The sequence below is a fragment of the Melanotaenia boesemani genome, chromosome 9 (assembly GCF_017639745.1).
Source record: "Melanotaenia boesemani isolate fMelBoe1 chromosome 9, fMelBoe1.pri, whole genome shotgun sequence".
Taxonomy (NCBI): Eukaryota; Metazoa; Chordata; class Actinopteri; order Atheriniformes; family Melanotaeniidae; genus Melanotaenia; species Melanotaenia boesemani.
Genome location: NC_055690.1, coordinates 31,742,985 through 31,750,088, shown reverse-complemented (window position 1 = coordinate 31,750,088; position 7,104 = coordinate 31,742,985).

Genomic DNA, 7,104 nt, shown 5'->3' with positions numbered 1-7,104 from the left:
CCTTTGTCGTTCTGACCGTCGCCTTTGTCGCCTTTGTCGCCTTTGTCGTTCTGACCGTCGCCTTTGTCGTTCTGACCGTCACCTTTGTCGTTCTGACCGTCGCCTTTGTCGCCTTTGTCGTTCTGACCGTCGCCTTTGTCGTTCTGACCGTCGCCTTTGTCGCCTTTGTCGTTCTGACCGTCGCCTTTGTCGCCTTTGTCGTTCTGACCGTCACCTTTGTCGCCTTTGTCATTCTGACCGTCACCTTTGTCGCCTTTGTCACCTTTGTCGCCTTTGTCGTTCTGACCATCGCCTTTGTCGCCTTTGTCGTTCTGACCGTCGCCTTTGTCGCCTTTGTCGTTCTGACCGTCACCTTTGTCGTTCTGACTGTCACCTTTGTCGCCTTTGTCGTTCTGACCGTCACCTTTGTCGTTCTGACTGTCGCCTTTGTCGCCTTTGTCGCCTTTGTCGTTCTGACCGTTGCCTTTGTCGTTCTGACTGTCACCTTTGTCGCCTTTGTCGTTCTGACCATCGCCTTTGTCGTTCTGACCGTCGCCTTTGTCGCCTTTGTCGCCTTTGTCGTTCTGACCATCGCCTTTGTCGTTCTGACCGTCACCTTTGTCACCTTTGTCGCCTTTGTCGTTCTGACCGTCACCTTTGTCGCCTTTGTCACCTTTGTCGCCTTTGTCGTTCTGACCATCGCCTTTGTCGTTCTGACCGTCGCCTTTGTCGTTCTGACCGTCGCCTTTGTCGTTCTGACCGTCACCTTTGTCACCTTTGTCGCCTTTGTCGTTCTGACCGTTGCCTTTGTCGCCTTTGTCACCTTTGTCGACCTTTGTCGTTCTGACCATCGCCTTTGTCGCCTTTGTTGTTCTGACCGTCGCCTTTGTCGCCTTTGTCGTTCTGACCGTCGCCTTTGTCGTTCTGACCGTTGCCATTGTCGCCTTTGTCGCCTTTGTCGTTCTGACCGTCGCCTTTGTCGTTCTGACCTTCGCCTTTGTCGTTCTGACCGTCACCTTTGTCGCCTTTGTCGTTCTGACCGTTGCCTTTGTTGCTCTGACCGTCGCCTTTGTCGCCTTTGTCGTTCTGACCGTCACCTTTGTCGCCTTTGTCGTTCTGACCATCGCCTTTGTCGTTCTGACCGTCGCCTTTGTCGCCTTTGTCGTTCTGACCGTCACCTTTGTCGCCTTTGTCGTTCTGACCATCGCCTTTGTAGTTCTGACCGTCACCTTTGTCGTTCTGACCGTCGCCTTTGTCGCCTTTGTCGTTCTGACCGTCACCTTTGTCGTTCTGACTGTCACCTTTGTCGCCTTTGTCGTTCTGACCGTCACCTTTGTCGTTCTGACTGTCGCCTTTGTCGCCTTTGTCGCCTTTGTCGTTCTGACCGTTGCCTTTGTCGTTCTGACTGTCACCTTTGTCGCCTTTGTCGTTCTGACCATCGCCTTTGTCGTTCTGACCGTCGCCTTTGACGTTCTGACCGTCACCTTTGTCGCCCTTGTCGCCCTTGTCGTTCTGACCGTCGCCTTTGTCGCTCTGACCGTCGCCTTTGTCGTTCTGACCATCACCTTTGTCGCCTTTGTCGTTCTGACCGTCGCCTTTGTCGTTCTGACCGTCACCTTTGTCACCTTTGTCGCCTTTGTCGCCTTTGTTGTTCTGACCGTCACCTTTGTCGCCTTTGTCGTTCTGACCGTCACCTTTGTCACCTTTGTCGCCTTTGTCGCCTTTGTCGTTCTGACCGTCACCTTTGTTGCCTTTGTCGTTCTGACCGTCGCCTTTGTCGCCTTTGTCGTTCTGACCGTCACCTTTGTCGCCTTTGTCGTTCTGACCATCGCCGTTGTCGCCTTTGTCGCCTTTGTCATTCTGACCGTCGCCTTTGTCGCCTTTGTCGCCTTTGTCGTTCTGACCGTCGCCTTTGTCGTTCTGACCATCGCCTTTGTCGTTCTGACCGTCACCTTTGTCGCCTTTGTCGCCTTTGTCGTTCTGACCGTCGCCTTCGTCGCTCTGACCGTCGCCTTTGTCGTTCTGACCGTCGCCTTTGTCGCCTTTGTCGTTCTGACCGTCACCTTTGTCACCTTTGTCGCCTTTGTCGCCTTTGTTGTTCTGACCGTCACCTTTGTCGCCTTTGTCGCCTTTGTCGCCTTTGTCGTTCTGACCGTCACCTTTTTCACCTTTGTCGCCTTTGTTGCCTTTGTCGTTCTGACCGTCACCTTTGTCGCCTTTGTTGCCTTCATCGTTCTGACCGTCGCCTTTGTCGCCTTTGTCGTTCTGACCGTCACCTTTGTCGCCTTTGTCGTTCTGACCATCGCCTTTGTCGCCTTTGTCGCCTTTGTCATTCTGACCGTCGCCTTTGTCGCCTTTGTCGTTCTGACCGTCACCTTTGTCGCCTTTGTCGTTCTGACCATCGCCTTTGTCGCCTTTGTCGCCTTTGTCATTCTGACCGTCGCCTTTGTCGCCTTTGCCGTTCTGACCTTCGCCTTTGTCGTTCTGACCATCGCCTTTGTCGTTCTGACCGTCTCCTTTGTCGCCTTTGTCGTTCTGACCATCGCCTTTGTCGTTCTCACCATCGCCTTTGTTGTTGTGACCATCGCCTTTGTCGTTCTGACCATCGCCTTTGTTGTGATGACCATCGTCTTTGTCGTGATGATCATCGCCTTTGTCATGATGACCATAACCATGGTGGGGATAACCATAGCCATGGTGGTGATGACCATGGCCATGATTGCGGGAATGATAGTAATTAATGTAATAATTAAAGTCATCACTGTGATATAATTTCGGAAACACATTTTCCAAGCAGTCTTGGGGACAGATCTGGTCATGACCTATCACTACTAATCCAGTGAGGTGAAACGACAGATGCCTCCAGTTCACTGCATTCCCAAGACAGAAATCTTGATATTTCAAGTAATGCTGGATCTCACAGGTTTCAAGGATGTAGTCCCACATGTGTACATCAGATATCTCACCAACAAAGGACTGATGTTGGTCAAAACCACCACAGTAATTATCCTGCTCCTGTAAAGAATGCATAGAGATGAGATTAAAATAATTCTCATGAATCTTTACATTTACATAAACAAAAACTGTACCTGTCCTAAGATGATGCATAGGTCATCAATGAGATCTTTACTGACGTATTCCTTAATTGTTCGATGTCCATCAATCCACAGTTGCACCAGTCCAGTTGCAGAGTCCCATGTGACACATATTGAATGCCACTTATTCTGGTCATACTTCAGCCCTTTGAATTCAACCTTGTTATTATTGATACTAACTTCTAAATTATCATGGTCTTGGTTCCAGTAAATGCGGAAAGCATTGTCTTTGTTGGCTGTAGCTGCCGAAAAAAGACTGTGATCGCTGCAGAGGTCAGTTTTTACCCTGTAGGAAATTGACAATTATCAGATTGTCATACAATAAATGTTGCTTTCACAGTCATGTACAGACTCATATAATGTGTGTTTTGTACTTATTATTTTACCTGAGACAGACAGTCACTGCACTGAAAGTATGTACGGATGAATGCAGCTTTGCATGATGTGTTCCGGTTTGTTTTGGAAAGATAAACACTTGGTCACCTAGATCTGAAAGAAAGAAAGAAAGAAAGAAAGAAAGAAAGAAAGAAAAAGTTTTATATTTTGAACTCTGAATCCTTATATGTAAGATTTTTTTGGTAAGAAAGCTTGAATTGCAAAAAACTATTAAAATAATAACATATTTTAGTAAAATGCTAGTTACAAACACATGTACTTCAATGTAAAAAGAGGTACATTTCCTCTGTTGAATAAAGAAAATGTATGTCTTACTGACTGGACTTGCAACTTAACTTGCAGCACATGTCACCATCAACACGAGAAGAAACAACACCATCTGAGCCGAAGTCCAATAAACAAACATGTTATACATTTTTTTTTTTTTTTCAATTCAATAAATATAGCATTGCTGTGTTTATTATGGAAAAATTGTAAAGGATATTAAATATAATTACCTTTGTGTGTTTCTCCCTGAGAAAGGTTCAGCAGTTAAAAGCTGAGAGTGTGAGATGCTGAGTGATGTCCAGGCAGCGATTTATGATCACATCGTTCCACTTTCTGATGCTTTCAGAAAGTTTCTTATCACGTGTGGCGCCTGCAGTCGTCTTTCGTGATGCATGTTGCTGCTAATGTGACACAAGTTTATCTCGGAGCAGCTGTGCAGACAGCAAAGATTACAGCAAGGCACTGATTAAGTCAGGGGAACATCAGGTACAATGTCAAACAAAGAAAAACATCTTTCCATAACACGCCTTCCTGCTGATTATTACCACTCTTCAGATATACAGTATACCATCCCATGGATGAACAGAACTATGGACACACAACACGTTCATTGGACCATTAAATTATTACACTGATACAATGAATTTAACCCCTAATGTTCTTTTCTCACATTTCTTCATTTTGTATAATTTGTTCCTGACTTGACATTTTTTCTGGTTAAACCAGAAAAAAATAGTAAACTAATAAAACTTTATTTTCCTCTTATGGAAAAATAGACATTTTAAATAAAGCGCAAGCAAAATCCTTGTCTGTCTTTTGCATTCCTATAATCAGCACAAGAGCTGGAATGAAAAGAAGGACTTCTGTTTTTTAACTGACCCGTCCTTCTGAACTTTAACTGGACATTTCTTTCCTTGTCTTTCAAGATGCTTAATTTAACTCTTCTTTCATCTTTGTTGGAAGCACAGGGGGCTGTTGAAGTCTGAGATCTTCAGCCAAGCCCCTCTGCTTGCAAGGACACTTCGCCTCCTTGTTTGCAGTGTTGGCATGGATGAATGTTCGGTGGTGTTTCGAGAGGCCGCAGATTGGTTGTCATGTTCCCATCAGTATTTTCTGTGATAAATATGTACAGACAAACAAGCAAAAAAAAAAAGAGATTATTGAGTGTCCATGCTACCTCCCCCTCCCGCATATTTACATACTTGATAACATCTTTACGTCAACTTGACCTTCATCCACAAAGACACACACACAGATAATGTAACCTACAAAAAGCGGTTTATTCTCATATTCCTGCACTCTTTACTCACCTGTTTGTAATGATATTCTTTAACATCCTACACATCAGACATTTTCTCACACTATAGAAGCCAGAAGGAGAACCGCAGATGGCTGCTGTAAGAGCCCCGCAGACGTATTTCTCTTAGAATGGATCTAGTACATGTATTTTATCTGTAATGTTTGAAATTAAGATAAAGGAAATATATGCTAATGAGTTACAAAACAAAATTTTATTTCTGAATTGGTTTTAAAACCCTTAATTTATCTCAGGGTGAGGGAGTTTAAGGGGATTTGTATAATCGTTCAGATGTTATGCAACCATAAAGCCAAGTGAAGTGACCAACAGCTTAGTTTTCTTTACAGGTGCAGCTGCTTGTTTTCTGGTTTTTCTCTTCGGGTTAGATTCTCTGTCTGTTCTATCTTTATCTGCTTTGTTCCCCTCACCACTTCCTCCTTTTATGTGTTCCCCCTGCCAGGTCCAGCATTAATATGTAAATTCAGCAATAAACTAATATGAAAATAAAGAATAATATTTCTATATTAATGGGAGCCTTATGTCCACAAAGCTTTATTGTCTTTAATCCATGAAATTATTCTTGGCAAAGTGAATTTGTTCTATAACAAAAGACAAAGTTTTAGGTTGTTTAACTTTAGATTTAGTAGATTTTGTTTAGTTATTAAATAAATAAATTGGTAATTAAATAGTAAAGTAAATTATTTTTATTATAGAGGAAAATTACAAAAGCCAAGTGTGGCCATTCCTGCAGTTATTTATTTTTATGCTGTTATCACGACGTCACAAGCTTATCACTCCATTATCTTGAGGTAACAAAGCTCGATTTCACATAAGTTACATTTTCCCGTAATTTTCAGATCATGATTTTATCCTTAGAAAGCAATAAAATAAAGTAAAACAACATAAAACAATGAACTAACAGAAGTGTAATTGTAGCAAATAATCTAGTAAATAAGATCAATAGTGTAGGATAAAATCAGGGAAAACTCTCAGATAAAAGTATTTTTTAAGAGGAGATGTAAAAGAAGACACTGTCTCTCCTGACCTGATCTCCTCAGGCAGATTCCAGAGTTTATGGACTCTGGGTGCAAATGCTCTGCCACCTCTGGTCTTAAACCAAGTCTCTGGAACAACTATAAGTCCTCTACCAGAGGATCGTAGATTTCTAACAGGCTTATATTTTTCTAAAAGGTCTGATAAGTATGAGCATGAGACCTATAAAGGGCTTTACAATTCAAGAGTAAGATCCAAAAATGATACAAGAACATACTGGAAGTCAGTGCACAGAGGTTAAAACAAAAGTAATGTGCTGTCTAGTTAAAAATATGGCAGCTTTGTCCCATTTGAAGACAAGACTGCTGCTATGGTCGAGGCATGAGGAGATAAAAGTGCTAAAAATAGTCTCTGTGTCTTAAAAGGTTTAATTGATTTCAATTTAGAAATATTACATGAGTTTTGTGATGTGCTGCTCAAAATACTACCATCAAATGTCAAGGCTCTTTGCAACAGGCTCACCCAAAAAGTCAGCAGACAAATGTTTGCTGTTGTAGCCAGGGTTCGAATTACGGGGGAGCTTGGCTCCCCTGAAGGCAGAGGAGCTCCCCTAAAGAGATTCAGCTGATACGTTTGGGGCGACGCAGATGATTCGGTCTGTTTCCTTCGGCACCGTGGAGCAGCACTGTTTGTCTTTCATTCGGGGCCCCAAAATAAAGCTGTGGGGAACTCCACATGTCATCTTCATTTGAATAGGATACCAAGTAAATCCAGGGCAAGTATTGCCGATACTGATACTTTAGATTTCACTTTCCATTTCACAATCATTTAATGATTTTGCCTTTAATTATTTATCACTAGTATTATCATATCAAACACAGTATAAAGATTATTGTCAAATAAAATTTCTTATAAAAAAACTGAATAACAGAAATTAATTTTAAATTTAAGCTTTTTTTTTTTAAATGAGTAAGCAATATAAAATTATATCAACAACCTAACAAAATGATAAAATAACTGTTATTCCCTTTAATTTTGAGAAAAATAAAGTCAAGAGTTCAAATTTTCCAAACATAA